The sequence below is a fragment of the Silene latifolia genome, chromosome 9, assembly GCF_048544455.1.
Source record: "Silene latifolia isolate original U9 population chromosome 9, ASM4854445v1, whole genome shotgun sequence".
NCBI lineage: Eukaryota > Viridiplantae > Streptophyta > Magnoliopsida > Caryophyllales > Caryophyllaceae > Silene > Silene latifolia.
In genome coordinates this window covers 173,663,247-173,679,950 of record NC_133534.1, presented here as the reverse complement: position 1 = coordinate 173,679,950, position 16,704 = coordinate 173,663,247, and positions in this window count along the sequence as shown.

The following is a 16,704-nucleotide window of genomic DNA, read 5'->3' as shown; positions in this document are numbered from 1 at the left end:
TCTCATCAAATCCTGCAACTCTTGCCAAAACCGTGATATGAACCTCTCATCTCGATCCGACACTATATCCTTTGGCACACCATGTAACCGAACCACATACTTTCTGTAACCCAACGCTAGCTATATCTTAGTCCAAGTATCCTTAATCGGAATGAAGTAAGCTGACTTTGTTAAACGATCGACGATCACCCAAATCATATTGTTACCTTGATGTGTCCTTGGTAACCCCACGATAAAGTCCATAGAGATCGTCTCCCACTTCCACTCGGGTACCTCAAGTGACTGAATCTTACCTTGCGGCCTTCGTTGCTCACCTTTTACTCCCTAGCAGGTTAGACACTTAGCCACGTACTCGGCCACATCTCTCTTCATATTAGGCCACCAAGACGTTTTCTTGAGGTCCTTATAAAGCTTGTCACCTCCTGGGTGAACTGAATAAAGAGTGCAATGAGCCTCTGTCATGATTACTCTCCTCAAATCTGCATCATCAGGAACACGCCATCTCCCATCAAAACGGACACTCCCATATGTGTAGATAGAAAACATGGAAACAGAGCGACTTTCCACCTTGACTTCCATTCTTGGATCTTTGGATCAAGCTCTTGTTTTCTCTTTATATCATCATACATATCTAGCTCGATCATCAAATCCCCGATGGTATCCCCCTTCCGAATCATATGGATCCCCATCTTGGACATCTCATCCCTCAGCTTCAGCAGAGACATAGCTGTACACAACGAATGAACACTCTTCCTACTCAAAGCATCTGTAACAACATTAGCCTTACCCTCGTCATAGATGATCTCCATGTCATAGTCCCCAATCAGCTCCATCCATCGTCTTTGTCACATGTTAAGCTCTTTCTCAGTGTAGATATACTTCAGACTTTTATGATCTGAAAACACCTTAAAAGTTGCTCCATAAAGATAGTGCCTCCAAATCTTAAGAGCAAAGACAACTGCACCCAGCTCCAAGTCATGAGTAGGATAGTTCTCCTCATACGGCTTCAGCTGCCTCGACGCATAAGCTATAGCCTTCCCATTCTGCATCAAAACACATACCAAACTATTCTTTGAAGCATTGGTGTATACTTCAAAGTTCTCACTTCCCTCAGGCAAAGTTAGGATAGGAGATGTGGTCAAACGCTCCTTTAAGGTCTGGAATGTCATCTCAAAACTCTCATCCCACCGAAATCTGGTCTCTTTTCTCATCAAAGCTGGCATAGGCCTCGCGATCGTGGAAAAGTCTTTCACGAACCTCCTGTAGTAACCAGCTAAGCCCAAGAAACTCCGAATCTCAGCAACATTCTTGGTGATTCCCACTTGGTCACTATCTCAGTTTTGCTAGGATCCACTGACACACCCTCTTTAGATATCAAGTGACCCAGAAAAGCCACCTTCTCTAGCCAAAACTCGCACTTGGATAACTTGGCATATAGCTGGTTATCTCACAAGGTCTGTAAAACTAACCTCAGATGCTCCTTCTTAGTCTTAGAGTAGACTAAGATGTCATCAATGAAAATGACCACAAACTTGTCCAAGAACAGGCTGAAAATCCGGTTCATAAGATCCATGAAAGCTGTTGGTGCATTCGCCAAACCCAAAGGCGTCACAACGTACTCATAGTGACCATAACGTGACCGGAAAGCTGTCTTAGGAATATCTTCATCTGTTATCCTCAACTGATGATAACCCGACCTCAAATCGATCTTAGAGAACACCTCTGCGCCACTTAGCTGATAAAAAAGGTCATCAATCTTTGGCAAAGGATACATGTTCTTCATTGTGACATGATTCAGCTCCCTATAGTCGATGCATAGCCTCATGCTCCCATCGTTGTTTTTCACAAACAACACTGGTGCTCCCCACGGTGACACACTAGGCTGGATATATCCCTTGTCTAACATATCATATAACTGCTTCTACAACTCTTCCAGATCTTTGGGTGCCATACGGTACTGTGCTTTAGATATGGGACTTATCCCCGGTTTGAGCTCCACATTGAAGTCTATATCTCTCTTAGGTGGTAACCCCGGTATCTCATCTGGAAAGACATCACTGAACTCTCCAACCACATGTATATCAGATGCCGTCAGCTGCTCCGCACGCCTATCTCTCACTTGGAAAAGAATCAAGGGACACTTCCTCCTCAAACATGACTTTAAAGTCATTACAATGATGAACTTACACTTTGGCCTCACAACAAACCCCCTATAAGACACTCTGACACCCTTGGGACCCTTTAAGGACACTTTCTTTTGTCGGCAATCTATCTTAGCATCATACTTACCCAACCAGTCCATCCCGACGATGACCTCAAACCCATCCATAGGAAACTCTAACAAGTTGACCGGTAAGTCTACCTCCCCCACCAACATGGACACATCTCTATAAAACTTAACACAAGACACCGAATCCCCAGAAGGTATAAACACGTCATCTTTTACAAGTTCATACTCCCTCAAACCCATAGATAAGGCATGCCCCCTGGACAGAAAAGAATGGGTTGCCCCTGAGTCAAACAAAACGAAAGACAGTGTATTATGAACAAGAAAGGTACCGGTAACTACATGAGCATCGTTCTCTGCTTCCTGTTTGCCCATCATAAAGAGCTTCCTATTGTTCTTCTGACCTCCACCCTGAACCGAGGTGTTTGAAGTAGTCGGCTTAGCTGTCGAGTTTTGAGTCACACTGTTGTTCGGGCGCTGATAGGATCCCCCACTATTGTGGTTGAAGCCGCCATTGTTGTTGTTGTTCTTCCTTCCATGGTTACCCCAAGATCCAAACGGCCTGTTGCTAGCAAAGCTTTAGCTCGGAGCCTGAGAAAAACTCCTCTGATAAGCCCCTGAAAAACATCCAACTTTGGTACTAGTACAGTCGTGCCTCGTGTGACCCACTCCGCCATAGTTGAAGCAAGTAAGGTTGGAGTTATCACTAACACTCCGGGCACCACCTCTTCCCCATGCTCGAGACCCTCCTGAAAAACCAGACCCACTAGAAAAAGCCCTAGACTGACCATGGTTGCTCTTCTTGTGACCCGACTGGTTGCCACTCTCATTCTCCGCCTTCCTCTTTTCAGTGGTTCTCTCCTTAGCCTCCTTGGACAAGTCCACCAACCTCCCAACCTGCCCAGCCCGCGAGTATACCTCTTTCAGATCGGTATTAACTCCAGCTGATAACCTATTCATGATCTTAGGTGCCAACCCCTTCTCGAAACGAAGAGTCAAACCTCGTTGTCCCAGCTGCATGTCTTCTGCGTAATGTGACAACTCAAGGAACCGGTGATAGTACTCTGTGACAGTCATGTCATCAGCCATGGTAAAAGATTCAAACTCGGCTCTCATCTTGTGACGGATGTGCTCCGGCACGAATTGCTCCCTCATAGCATTCTTTAGACCTGCCCACGGTATAGCACTGAGCCCCTCATCCCTGTAGTATGCCCTGTCATCTTCTTTCACGTTCTGCCACCAATCTGCAGCCTCACCTCTCAGGTAGTACACCACATGTTCGACAACCAACTCCGCCGGACACTTCACTACCTCAAGAAGACTCTCCATCTCGCGGTGCCAATTATCGAGCAGCTTAGGTTCTCCGGTGCCCTCATAAGTCAAAGGTTGAAGCGAGCAATTATGGTACTTAGATAGGTTGCGTCCACCGGTTTCTCAGCTCCCTTTCCCACGTTCTTAGAGCCTCTAGGAGTGCTTCCTACTGCTCAATCATATGGGCGACCTCATCCGTAGTCATCTCTAAGGCTTGGATGTACGCTGCTGACCTCTTTGGCGACGTTTTGAGCTGATAGAAGCAAGGAAACGTAAGCACATTGCCTACGGCTTAAAAATAAACAAGACCTTCTGCCAAAGAAGCACTCGTCCAAGTATGATGAGATACTCGGTCGAGTATGGACTACTCGGTCGAGTACTACTATTACTCGGCCGAGTGTTCTACTCCAGTAGCCAAATGTCGAAAACACAGAAAACATACTCGATCGAGTATGGGTACTACTCGATCGAGTATGCCTCACATGATCGAGTACGCATACTACTAGGCCGAGTGATCACAACTAGTAGCTACTGCTACGTACACAACAATTAACACTCGGTCGAGTGCTTGGTTACTCGGCCGAGTATCCCATACTTGGTCGAGTACCCGCCCTGCTCGGCCGAGTCATCCCAAAAACGAGTTATAAACTATCGTTAACATACTTAAACATGCCTTTCTATACACACACAATACTCTGCTACCCTTTTAAAAGCCAAGCAGTAAACACATAACATGCTCAACATGCATCATATTCAACTACGCAATTCGCTTTTCATATACTACCATATTCAAATTCTTTCATCATTTCATCCAACAACTTCACGAGATTCACAGCTACAAGTACCACACATATGGTTTTAAACACACAACGGTTCCCAACAAGACTCCCCCACGTGACCGGCTCGAGATCGTAAGGGCCTCAATGCGACTTCGGGACGTTTTCCAAGTCTTTGTGGTAGCTCCAAACAACTCTCCCCGGGTTCATTTTAATTAGACTCCCTATGTTCATTAGATTCATTAGTTTTAGGTTCCAAAATTGTCTCTCTGATACCACTTTGTGACACCCCCACATACCAAGGTGCCTTATCAGGACCACCCTAGCATGAGAGACCGTCACCATCTCGGTTTCCCGAGGTTAGTATATCAAAGTTACCATTATAAAACAGCATTTATTAAAGTATAAATAATTAATGATTACATGACCCAAAACCAACTCCAAAATAAAGGTTTACTAATGTTCAACAACTGAAACTAAAATGATAAATCTCATGACAGCGGAGGCTAGACTCGAGTGATGACTGCCCATATCGTCCCCGAAGCTAATGACAATCATCACTTGTCACAATCTGCTCACCATCCCAAATGGATCACCACAGATTTACAAAACAATAACGGAGTCAGTTTAATGCATAACAAAAATAAGACAAGTACGATAAGATAAACAGCTGGTCACAATCCACCTCCAACTCCCCATCTCATCATGTAACTGACTACAACCTAAAGTGTGTAGCCCTGTCAGTGGGGCACCACAGTCGTACCCACCTAAACCCCGCTCATCAACGACCGATACCCCTATTCATTAATGTGCACATCCCCTCCTGTGGCGGGTTCCACAAAGGGCAAAACTAGGGCGTGAAGCCACTCCCGCAAGTGACTCCACTCAGCCGAGGACGCACCTCGCGAACATCACCATCTTAACACCAACACCAATTCCAATCCAACAGCATCAACCAATCATGATATCAATCGTACAAACAATTAAAACACAATCTCAAATCAATTAAACATTAAACCGAGTAGGAAGACCCTATGATACCGTCGTTTTGTATCAAAATTAAATTTATAATTCCAAACTAAAACTATAGCTAGTGATAGTAAGGGTCGAACCACAGAGAGACAAGGTTGATTTTGTTTGCTAATTTTCGGTCTATGAAGGTAACAATTAATTGGGGGGGGGGGGGGGGTTTGAGATTGGTTGACTAATTGGCTAATTGTTAAAATGAAATTTCTCAACAAGATAAAGAGAAGACTGGGAACTTCGGTTCACCATGGCAAATGTCAGGTCAGTAAGGTAGCAGAGGTCTTATAATACGGTCTCAGGGAATATAAGCTAGCCTTTCGATCGAAGCTCAAATAACCTTACGGTCTATTAATTCCCTAGAATTTCTCAAAGCTTTCGCTCTGGAGAAATTCCAAATCTAACGATAATTCAAATTACTAATCTTTCAATCTAGTAAAGGGATTTATCAAAAGACAACAAGACCAATACGGAAGAATTCATACTACACAACAATCCTAATTTATGCCATGGCTCACCTAATTCCCAATTAAAGAAATTACCTACGCATAATTAAAACTATACTAACTCCGAAATTTATAGCAAAGAATAAATTTGACATAATTGAATTGAACTAAAAAAACAAAAGATAAGAACTCAATTGCTGAAATTAAATTGATGAAAACAAGAATTGAAACAACAAGGAACCAAGGAAGAAAGAAATTGCATAAGAACTTACTAATTGAATTGATGAACAAAGTATCGAATTCGGTTTTTTTCTGTTCCCCCAAAGCTAGATCTAAAAACTGAGTTCTTCAATAATGAAAAAACATAACCTAATAATTGCTGCGTTCTACTGATAAAAGATGCCAAAGGTTAATTACAAGTTGGGCTTTTAAAAGTCTAACACGAAGAAATAATTCTCAGCTCGAAGACTGGTCGATCGACCGGTCAAAGCATGGTCGATCGATGGTAAATGCGAGCAATGGATTTTCGCTTGATTTCAATGGTCGATCGACTGGTGGGAGTGGTCGATCGACTGGTAATGCTGTGCAGTGGCTCTTTTTGTTCCTTCAAATCAGCTCTTCACTCCTTTGCACGCATCCCAAGGTGGGTGAATCCGAATCTCCTTCTTCTAGGCTTCCTTGAAGTTGCCCCCGGAGGACGAATTAGGCTTGATTTAGCTTACTTCCACTCATTCCTACAATAAATCATAGAAAATGCAAAGTAAACCGTTTCGGGAGAAATAGTAGCCTTAAGCTAACAATTATGCATGGAAATATGTGCCAAAACCGCAGATAAAGTGTATAGAATATGGACGTATCAAATCTCCCCAAATCAAACCTTGCTTGTCCCCAAGCAAGCACTATGACCCATATAAAAAAAACTAAATGGAAAGGAGTATATTTCAGAGCTAGCTACAAATCAATGCCAAACCGTTTAATGCACATAGTCAACTACTGCAAAGCTTAAATCAAGTGAACAAATTTATGCATATCATGGATTTAAATCGGGCGTTCGACCTTGCAAGACTCATAGATTCGGACTCTCCCGGGTCACTCTTCTCTCAGCAAAGCGAATGGTAAGATTATATGTAAAAGAGAGGAAAGAAAAATACAGTCTCTCACCTAGACTGCGACCGACAAAACATGTATGCTTGACTAGCATGAATAATGATTCTAACTACCGTACATACGCATAACCACCGTCAAAGACTATTACATGCCGAACTATTGCAAGATTTGGATATGTGAGGTTAAGTGGGAAAGGAAGGGCAAAACAGTTATGGAAAAAGTGAAGGTAAGAGCCAAGCTAGTACCTATCCAACCATCAGAAACCGTATCCCGTTCCTCCAACTCAAAATATAAACCATGCCTTTTAATGACTAGGCTACACAATATCCCAAACAAGCGCCTCCAATTCATGAAGTAGGCACATGAGGCGTGTTCTCAATTCAACCAAAACCTTATTATTATTTTTTTTCAAATATCTTATTATTCTTTCTTCTTTTTTTTTTTTTTTTTTTACTTCTGAACTGGTGGTCGATCGACCACTGATGGCAGTCGATCGACCACCCTGTCACAACCAGAGCTCTCTGCCCAGGTAAACGTCCTCTTTTTTTTTCATTTTTCCTGAATTTTTTCTTTCTTTCCAGCTTAAACAATAACATCCCCTTCACTTCTCATCAATACTCACTCTATCAGTACAAAACGAACCAAAACCGCTTCTAATCCGACAAAAATTCCTCTACTACTTCCTAGCTTGGCACAATGGTAGGCTAAGTATGGGATGTAGTTGAGGGCAACTGGCAGTTATAGCTTATAGTGGAGTTAATGGGGTAAAATGAGAAAGGGGAGGATGCAATAGTTCTCAAAACATGCAATACCGACCACAAACCAATGCGTATAGGCAATAAGCAATCAAAACTCATACACGTGCAAAGCATGAAATGAAGGGAGTACTACTCTCAATCCTAAATTAACCGGTCATGAATGTCACCAGTTATAGGCTCTATATCTCAGAAAGTATAAGTAGTTTGCCAAAAGTAATGAGTCAAGTCTAATTACCCGAAATGAATTCCATAACAAAATTTGAGAAATCACTTATAATTCTCGCTAAGCAGCTGTGAAAAGGCAAGGAATGGCATATTTGACTAATAGTGCAAAATCATCATTAATAAATCCAATCTGACTCAACTATATGCAAAAGTAAACGTGATATTTTTGATTTTTATGAATTTTCAATTTTTTTTCTCTTTTTTTTTTTTTTTTGAATGAATGAAAAAAAACAAATGCAAACAGAAATGCACTAAACATGTGACGAAATGCAATAAAAAACAAATGCAGATGCAAAACAAAAGGCATATGCAAATACCCTCCCCAAACCAAAACGCACAATGCCCTCATTGTGCTCAGCAGCAAATCACCAGCAGAAAAATGGGAGAATAAAAGCATAATAAAATAAAAGGAAGTTAATAAAGAAAGGAAGGAACTCACAAAATACGACCTCCCCAAACCGGCCCAAAAACGGGAGGTCACCAAAGATCTAATCTCTACCATCGTACTCCTCTCCACTAGACTCTCCGGACCCCGAGTCGCTCTCCTCGTCCGCCTCGCAGCGGCGCGGTGGCTCTCCGGGAAGTGGAGGCACCGGCGAGTAGTAGTAGGAGGGGGTCTCCTGGCAGAGGAGGGTAGCCGCCCACGGGAGGGACAAAGTAGGAAGGGTGAGTCCAAGCACCCGTGGGAGCATCCCCCTCGGGCTAACTCCTCGTAGATCGGGTGCGGGGCTAGAGCCGTGTCTAGCCTTTGTCTTTGGTCAAAGCTCCTGCACAAATCACCCAATACACGTGACATTGCCCCCTCGGTCCATGACCAGGAGGGACAACCAAAGGAGTAGGTGGTCGAAAAGTGGCCGGGTAGCCGGTGGGAGCGAGAGTGGAGGTAGAGGGTGTCGTGAAGAGGAGGCACGAGCTCTCCTCGAAATGCGATAGCGATGGCCGCCACCGAGGAAGCCTGTAACTAGGCAAGGGCGGCGAGCGCCCCGAACAGTGGTAAGGGGCAGGATAGGAGGGTAGCCTAGAACAGGGATGTGGTCACAGATGAAAGAATCAATCTTCCACCGCATCTGTCTATCGACCCAATAGACAGCCCTCGCGTAAGGAAGGTCCATGAAGCGCAGGTCAGGGTCAATGGGGTCCTCCTGTCGAGAAAAAAGTAAAACAAGACGGTTGGCGAGACGCGTCACCAACCCACCACAAGCAATAGTGGTCAAAGTGCCCTCACTTACAGTCTGAAAGTGAGCGGCGGTCAGATAGGCTATGTTATAAATACGGGCTACCCGAATTTCAATGTTCATATAGCCCGCTAAGATTGACAATTCAATATTATTCACATTATTAGACTCTTTACGGCCAAAAATGGTATTACCCATAAGCCGTAGAAAATAACGAAGAGGGGGCAAATGGACGGAAGTGCCCGTCCTTTTAGGCCCGTGAAAGTCACTGATGCAAGACCACATGACTCGATGAACATCAGAGGTATCCGAGGTTCTGCCCTCGAAATAAAGACCCAGAAAACCGGCAAAATCAGCTAATGTCAGAGAGTAGTTGACATTGAAAAGCCGAAAGGAAATGCAAGGGTTAGTCTTATCAGCCACGAAAGCGGCCGAATCAAAAGCATAAGATGAAAAGAATTCGAGAGTCAAAACATAATATGTGAACTCAGCCATGTCCACAAGACCCATCATACCTGTCCCATTTAGCAGGGACACAACCGACTCATAACAGCCTAATTTCTCCAAAGTATCTTTATGGAGAAACCGGGTAGCTGTGACTTTCATTTTCACAACAAACAGAGAAAATTTAGCCCGCTGAGTAGAAGAGGAAAAGATAACCTGCGGATAGTCAGATAGACTATCCGTGGTGTCTGCAATCATCAGTGGCGGTCCTCGTGGCCGCTTGGCAGCTCCTTGGCTCGACTGTCCCTCGTGCATGTGCTCCTTCCCTTTTGTCATTGTTGTTACCTGCAAAAGAATCTTCATTAGCAACAGAAATCCCCCAACAATGTAAATTTACGGAAACCCAAATCAAAATCAGATGTGAAACGCAAATTAGGGTTTCGAGATTTTGGGGAAAACGGCTTTAATCGCCTCCTCGTTGCTAGCTAGTGTCGAAAATCAAGGGGGAAAGGGTAGAACAAGCGATTAAAGCATAGAAAAGACAAGAAATCAATCCCAAAAATCAATTACCCCAAATCGATTTTTTTTCATCCCAAATGCACATTACTCGAAAATTTCGCATAAAACCGCAGTAAAATCGAAAATAGAGCATGGAAATGGGGTTGGAGACATACCTTGAAGAAACTTGAAGATTAAAGCAAGTAAAATTAAGTGTAAGACGAGATTTCAGGTGAAAATCGCGAAAAGGGGGATGAAATTAGGGTTTGCTTATGATTTTCTGAGTTTGTGAAAGTGAATGAATGAATGAGTGAAAACTTCCCTTTTTAGTTGTATTCTGATCCCGCGGAGTGGTCGATCGACCACTTTACTCGGTCGATCGACCGGTCTTTCATTTAACAGCTTCTGGAGTCTCGTGTATTGGTCGATCGACTAATATCCCTGCACAGTAGCTTCTGGTTTCTTCACTTCTGTAACGCCCCGTAATTTCGGACCATTATTATTTTGCGGAAGTAATTTATTAATCAAGTAAAATTGATATTAATGTATTTGAAGTAATATTAATTCAAAGAAATATAATTTTATTATATTTTGAAGTAAAGTATTTATTTTGATAGTTTCGAAATGTTTAAAAATAGTTTAAACCGTGTAAAAACTTTTTATTTCGAAAAATGGGCATATCGGGAAAAAAATGGCAACCCTTTTGAAAATTGGGTAAACGATTTTGGAAATGGGTCGTATGAGTATTCAATTTTCTTGTAATCTCGTGTTTAAGAACTTTGGTCTTGTCGGAATTTGCATTTGACAAGCGGTTCTAATTATTATCGAAACGAGCCAAAACCGACTCGTAAAATCCCGACTAAAACCCGCTCCCTTCCTCCTTTCCTTTCCTTTTCCCGCGGCACCTCCTTCCCCCTTCCTTTCTTTCTGATTTTTCCTTACCAAACACATCTCCTTGAACCATCTAAACATAAACACCATTTTCATCTTAAATCTTAAGCTTTTCTAAGCCAAATTTCACCATAACTCACTCGTTTCTTGTCGGATTTTCACAAAATTTATATTTCCGGAATCCTCTCTTCGAGATCTACCTCCTTGTATGTTTTAATTTCAGTTTTCTTGATGTTGTTTTAAGACGAATTTGGGCATATTTCGGTTTTTATACTTATTATTGTGTTTTTATTGTTTATTTAGGTGAAGATTTGGAAGACGAGTTTGGGGACTCGTATATTGTTGAAGATAGTGGCTAGTTGTATATTAGGGTTTGGTATTCAAGGTGTTAATTGCTCATTTTCTAGCTTAAGGTAACATATTTCGAGTTACTCGACGAATAATCGTCACATTCTTTGCGTTTTGTATGTTTTTGTGATTTTTGTTTGAGTAGTAAATTTTCACTTGATAAAATGGGTTGCATGCATGTCTAATGCTTGTCTTTTGTTAGTTTAAGTTAACATATTAGTATAGGAATGATTAATTGATGTTTCAGACGATGTTAAACTGAACAAAAGTGGAGAAATGGAGGGATGGGGGTGGCGGCGAGTTCGGCAGTCGAGTCCAGCAGGCCACGGCTGCCTTGGGGTTGGCCCGGGTTGGTCTGTTGCTTGTTTCGCGGATTTTCATGCATTACTTGTAGTTTCGGGTTTATTAAAGATATGTTTAGTAAAAGTAACATGTGGGTAGTCTTAGGAAATGAATAAGGTTAGTAGTAAATAAAATTTTGATGATGAAGTATGCTTATTATGGTAGTTGACACATGTTAGGTTAGATTATAAAATGAAATTGTAATGATTAGGCTCAAAATGAATTTTTTTAACAATAATTGCAATGTTTTGATGATTGTGCCGAAAACTGAGCCTTAGTCCCTTTGACTGATTCGATGTCAGTCAATTGAGTGATTGGCCAGCCGCAATTTAACCCGCACTCGCCGCAGCCTTTGGGGTTGCGGGTAAAAATTCGGTTGGATGAAATTTTGTATGAATTGAATAATCGACCTTTTTCTTGTTTTAGGCCATTTATTAAGTTTTTAGTTCACATGTGATGTTGGTTGAATTTAATAGTTTCATATATTGTAAAAACGGCCTTAGATTCCCTGAAACCTTTAATATTGTTAAAATTGCTAGAATTGGAATGGGTATTGAATATTTCTTGCAGGTTGTTGTGTTTGTCATAGATAGGTCTTTATAGTCTTTGACGAGTATATGTTCACTGCTTAATAGCCTTTGTGTTCCTGACTTGGTGGGATTATATCCAAGTTGGGGCATGACCTCGTTACTTATTTTGATAGTAAGTGGTCAGCTTAAGTACTAGCCAACCCTTTGGTGGACTCCTTAGGGTACTCACTTTGTTTTAGAAAAATTGTGGGTCTTGGGTGCGGTGGTGTGTATCCGCATGTCTAGGTCTCTTGTGATTTTAGGCTAGGGTTGTGTTGTGTCTTGGCCATGTTTTGATAGAACCTCTGAGCCAAGATACCGGTTCGATTACCTTCCCTACCTCGTGGTATAGACTCGAGTTACAGAGTGACTATTGACGGTGCTAAGAACTTATGTCTGTCTTTGATATATTGCCCTTTCTTGTATGGTGATTTTATGAATTGTAATAGGTGAGATGTAAGCCGGTTACAATTGATAAAGTTTGGATTACTATTTGTTATATGTTTCACATGATAGTTTAATTTGGTCAGTTTAGTGGTCATATGTTAGAATACTCGATAGTTAATTGATTTATGATGTTGTTTACATGTTACACTACATGTTACATTAAAAATGACATTTCGTGGCTGGGAGGACTCGAAGTTACTCCCCACTGAATTGTGGCTTTCGTGTTTGTATAAAATGCGATTGACAGGTTGAAGATGATTATATGGGGTACACAGATGAGCTAGTGAGCAAAAGAACCTTGGACCTAGTTTGGCTATTTTTGTAGTAAACCTTTTAACTTTTGGTTGTATATATATTTTGAAGGGACATATGTCTCCCTCTTTGATTTTGGTTTGTATCATTATATTTTCTTATCGTTAGCTATGGCATGTAAATTAGTTGTTAGCTTTTGCAGGTTTTGACACTCTTCTTTCGGAATTGTTTGTGAATGGTTTAGGAAAGTTTTAAAAATTACAGGTTTTATCTAGTTGAACCAATTACAAACATATCCTGTCAGTTTTTCTGTAGATTTTACGTGTTTAATTATCGCTTAATTTAAGGGTGTCACAACTTCAGTCGATCGAGTGACTCACTTAGTCGATCGACTGCCAACGCTGGCAATTAAACCTTAATTCGTCAAAAATTCATTTTGCCATCATAATTTCCTGTCTTTCTCTCACAAACATCCAGTAAGCCACCTACGCACTTTGCATAAAATAAATTCCTGCAAAAATTATCAAAGGCACACATATTCCCAAACCAAGGAATTGCAAATTAAAAGGAATTAAAGAATACAAAAGAACTCAAAAATGCAGATTAAATGAAATGACAAAATAAAATTCCTAAATTACAATTAATTACAACCTGGGTTGCCTCTCATTTAGCGCTGGTTTAAGAGGTCCCGCACGACCTTTTTACCTCACTTTGCATCATCCGATAACGGGTCGAAGTATACTACCTCGACTTTCCCAACATATGCATCTGATCCGTGATAATGCTTCACATATTGGCCATTAACCTTGAACCTTTCTCCAGCTGAGGTCTCCAATTCCACTGATCCGAATTTTATAAGCTCTTTGTGATCAGTATAGGGGCGATCCACTGGATTTCACTTACCAGGAAATAGACGGATACGAGCATTAAAAAGGAGTACCTTATCGCCAATATGGAATTCGCGCTTGATGATTCTCTTGTCGTGCCAGCGCTTTGTTTTCTCTTTGTAGATCATAGCATTGTCATAGGCCAACAGCCTAAATTCCTCTAGCTCATTCACCTGTGTCATGCGTTTCTCACGAGAGAGGTTAGGATCCAAATTCAAATCACATATAGCCCACCAAGACTTACGCTCTAACTCAACAGGTAAATGACATGTCTTACCATAAATCAATCGGTATGGTGACATCCCGATTGGCGTCTTAAACGCAGTTCTATAAGCCCATAAGACATCATCTAACTTAAGACTCCAATCTTTCCGTGATTTAGAAACAACTTTAGCTAAGACTTCTTTCAATTCTCTGTTAGAAACCTCAACCTGACCACTAGTTTGGGGATGATACCCCAAACCTCTACGATGTTGGACACCGAATTTAGTCAATAAAGCACTAAGTTGTTTCTCTTTAAAATGCATTCCCCCATCGCTAATGACAACCCGAGGGACACCAAAACGAGGGAAAATAATCTTTTTAAACAGTTTAATCACGGCATTTGCATCGCAATGGGGAGTAGCAATAGCTTCCACCCATTTGGATACATAATCTCTGACTACGAGGATATATTTATTACCTTGATTTGCTCGGAAAAGGTCCTTGATAATCAATGCCCCGGACATCGAAAATCTAAACCTCCAGAATGCCTACCTATGGCATCTCATGTCTCTTGAAATATTCCCGATCTTTGACAAGCATCGCACTCAAGAACAAAATTGCGACAATCGCATGCAAAGTTGGCAAGTAGAAACCAGTTGGAGTACCTTAGCTACGATCCTGGACGGACCGTGATGACCACCATAAGCAGAAGAGTGGCAAGCCTCTAGGATATCCTTCACCTCCCATTGAGGTACGCATCTCCGGATGAGACCGTCTGCGCATTCCTTGAAAACATAAGGATCATCCCAAAAATATTGTCTAGCATCATAAGCAAACCGCTTCTTCTGCTGCCATGAAAGCTCGGGTGGTATCTTACCTGTCACAGCAAAATTAGCAAAATCAGCAAACCACGGAGGTGGATAAGACCCTGAAGTAGTAATAGCTAACAGATTCTCATCAGGAAAAGAATCATTAATAGGCAACGAATCCTCCCTTTCTGTCAGTTGCAGACGAGATAGGTGGTCAGCTACCACATTCTATGCTCCTTTCTTATCTTTGATCTCCAAATCAAATTCCTGCAAAAGGAGTATCCACCTCAAAAGCTTCGGCTTCGCATCTTTCTTAATAAAGAGAGTCTTCAACGCTGCATGGTCAGTATAAACAAAAACCTTAGAACCTAACAAATAAGACCGAAATTTATCTAAGGCAAAAACAACAGCTAGAAACTCTTTCTCAGTGGTAAAATAATTGACTTGAGCCTCATCCAGAGTTCGGCTCGCATAGTATATGGCATTCAAAGCTTTATTATTTTTTGTCCCAGAATCGCATCGATCGCATAATCGCTGGCATCACACATGATCTCAAATGGGAGGTCCCAATCGGTAATTTGAATGATTGGCGCAGAGACTAGGGCCTCCTTTAACTGTTAAAAGCGACAAGGCACTCATCGGTAAATTCAAAGACAAAGCATCCTTAAGGAGCAATTGTGTAAGTGGTTTAGCAATTTTTGAAAAATCCTTAATGAAACGCCGGTAAAAACCAGCGTGACCAAGGAAACTCCTCACTCCTTTAACATTCACGGGAGGAGGTAATTGCTCAATCACCTGCACCTTTGCCTTATCAACATGTATACCTTTATCAGAAATTAGATGCCCTAACACAACTCCCTCATTGACCATAAACTGACACTTTTCCCAATTTAAAACAAGATTAACATCTATACAACGCTGCATGACTTTATCAAGGTTAGCTAAACAACGATCAAAGTTACTACCATAAACTGAGAAATCATCCATGAATACCTCCATAATATTTTCTATATAATCAGAAAAAATCCCCATCATGCACCTCTGAAAGGTAGCAGGGGCGTTACACAACCCGAAAGGCATTCTACGATATGCAAAAACACCCCGTGGACAGGTAAAAGTGGTCTTACTCTGATCGTCCGGATGAATAGGGATCGAAAGAACCACGAATATCCGTCTAGAAAACAGAAAAATTTGTTAGAGGCAAGTCTTTCGGTCATTTGGTCAACAAAAGGGAGGGGGAAATGGTCTTTCTTGGTGGCGGCATTCGGTTTGTCTATAATCAATGCACATCCGCCACCCTGTCACTACTCGAGTTGGTATTAATTCATTTTTCTCATTTTTAACCACGGTAGTCCCTCCTTTCTTCGGGACTACTCGGATCAAGCTAACCCACTTGGAGTTGCCAATGTATAAATAATACCGCATCGAGTAGTTTCATCACCTCGGCCCATAACAACTTCTCGCATCTTCGGGTTCAACTTGCGTTGACCACATGCCTGTAAGGCTTGTGGCCTTCCTCCAACTCTATCCTGTGCATACAAACATCGGTGATGCCCTTAATGTCATCCAAAGAGTAACCCAACGCCTTCCTGTTTTTCTTAAGCACACACATCAAAGCGGACGGTGGTCATAATTAAGTTTAGAGCTAACGATAGTGGGTCTTGCTCCGTATCATCTAGAAAAACATACTTAAGATTAGGAGGAAGTGGCTTACGCCCGGCACTTTTACCTCTACAAAGATAGACAGAATCAGCTTCAATGGCGTAGCAAGTGTTGACCAAGTTCTCGTTGGCCAAGCTTAAAAGCATCTCATCTTCTTCCTCATTGAGCTCGTAGCTCTCCATTGAGGCTACCAAAGCATTTGGCTCCTCAAAGCATTCTCCATCAGTATTACTCGCACACTCATCTAAACGGGTTAGATCGGCTAAGGGATCCTTGGCTAAGGATTCCCTCCAATTACAAGTA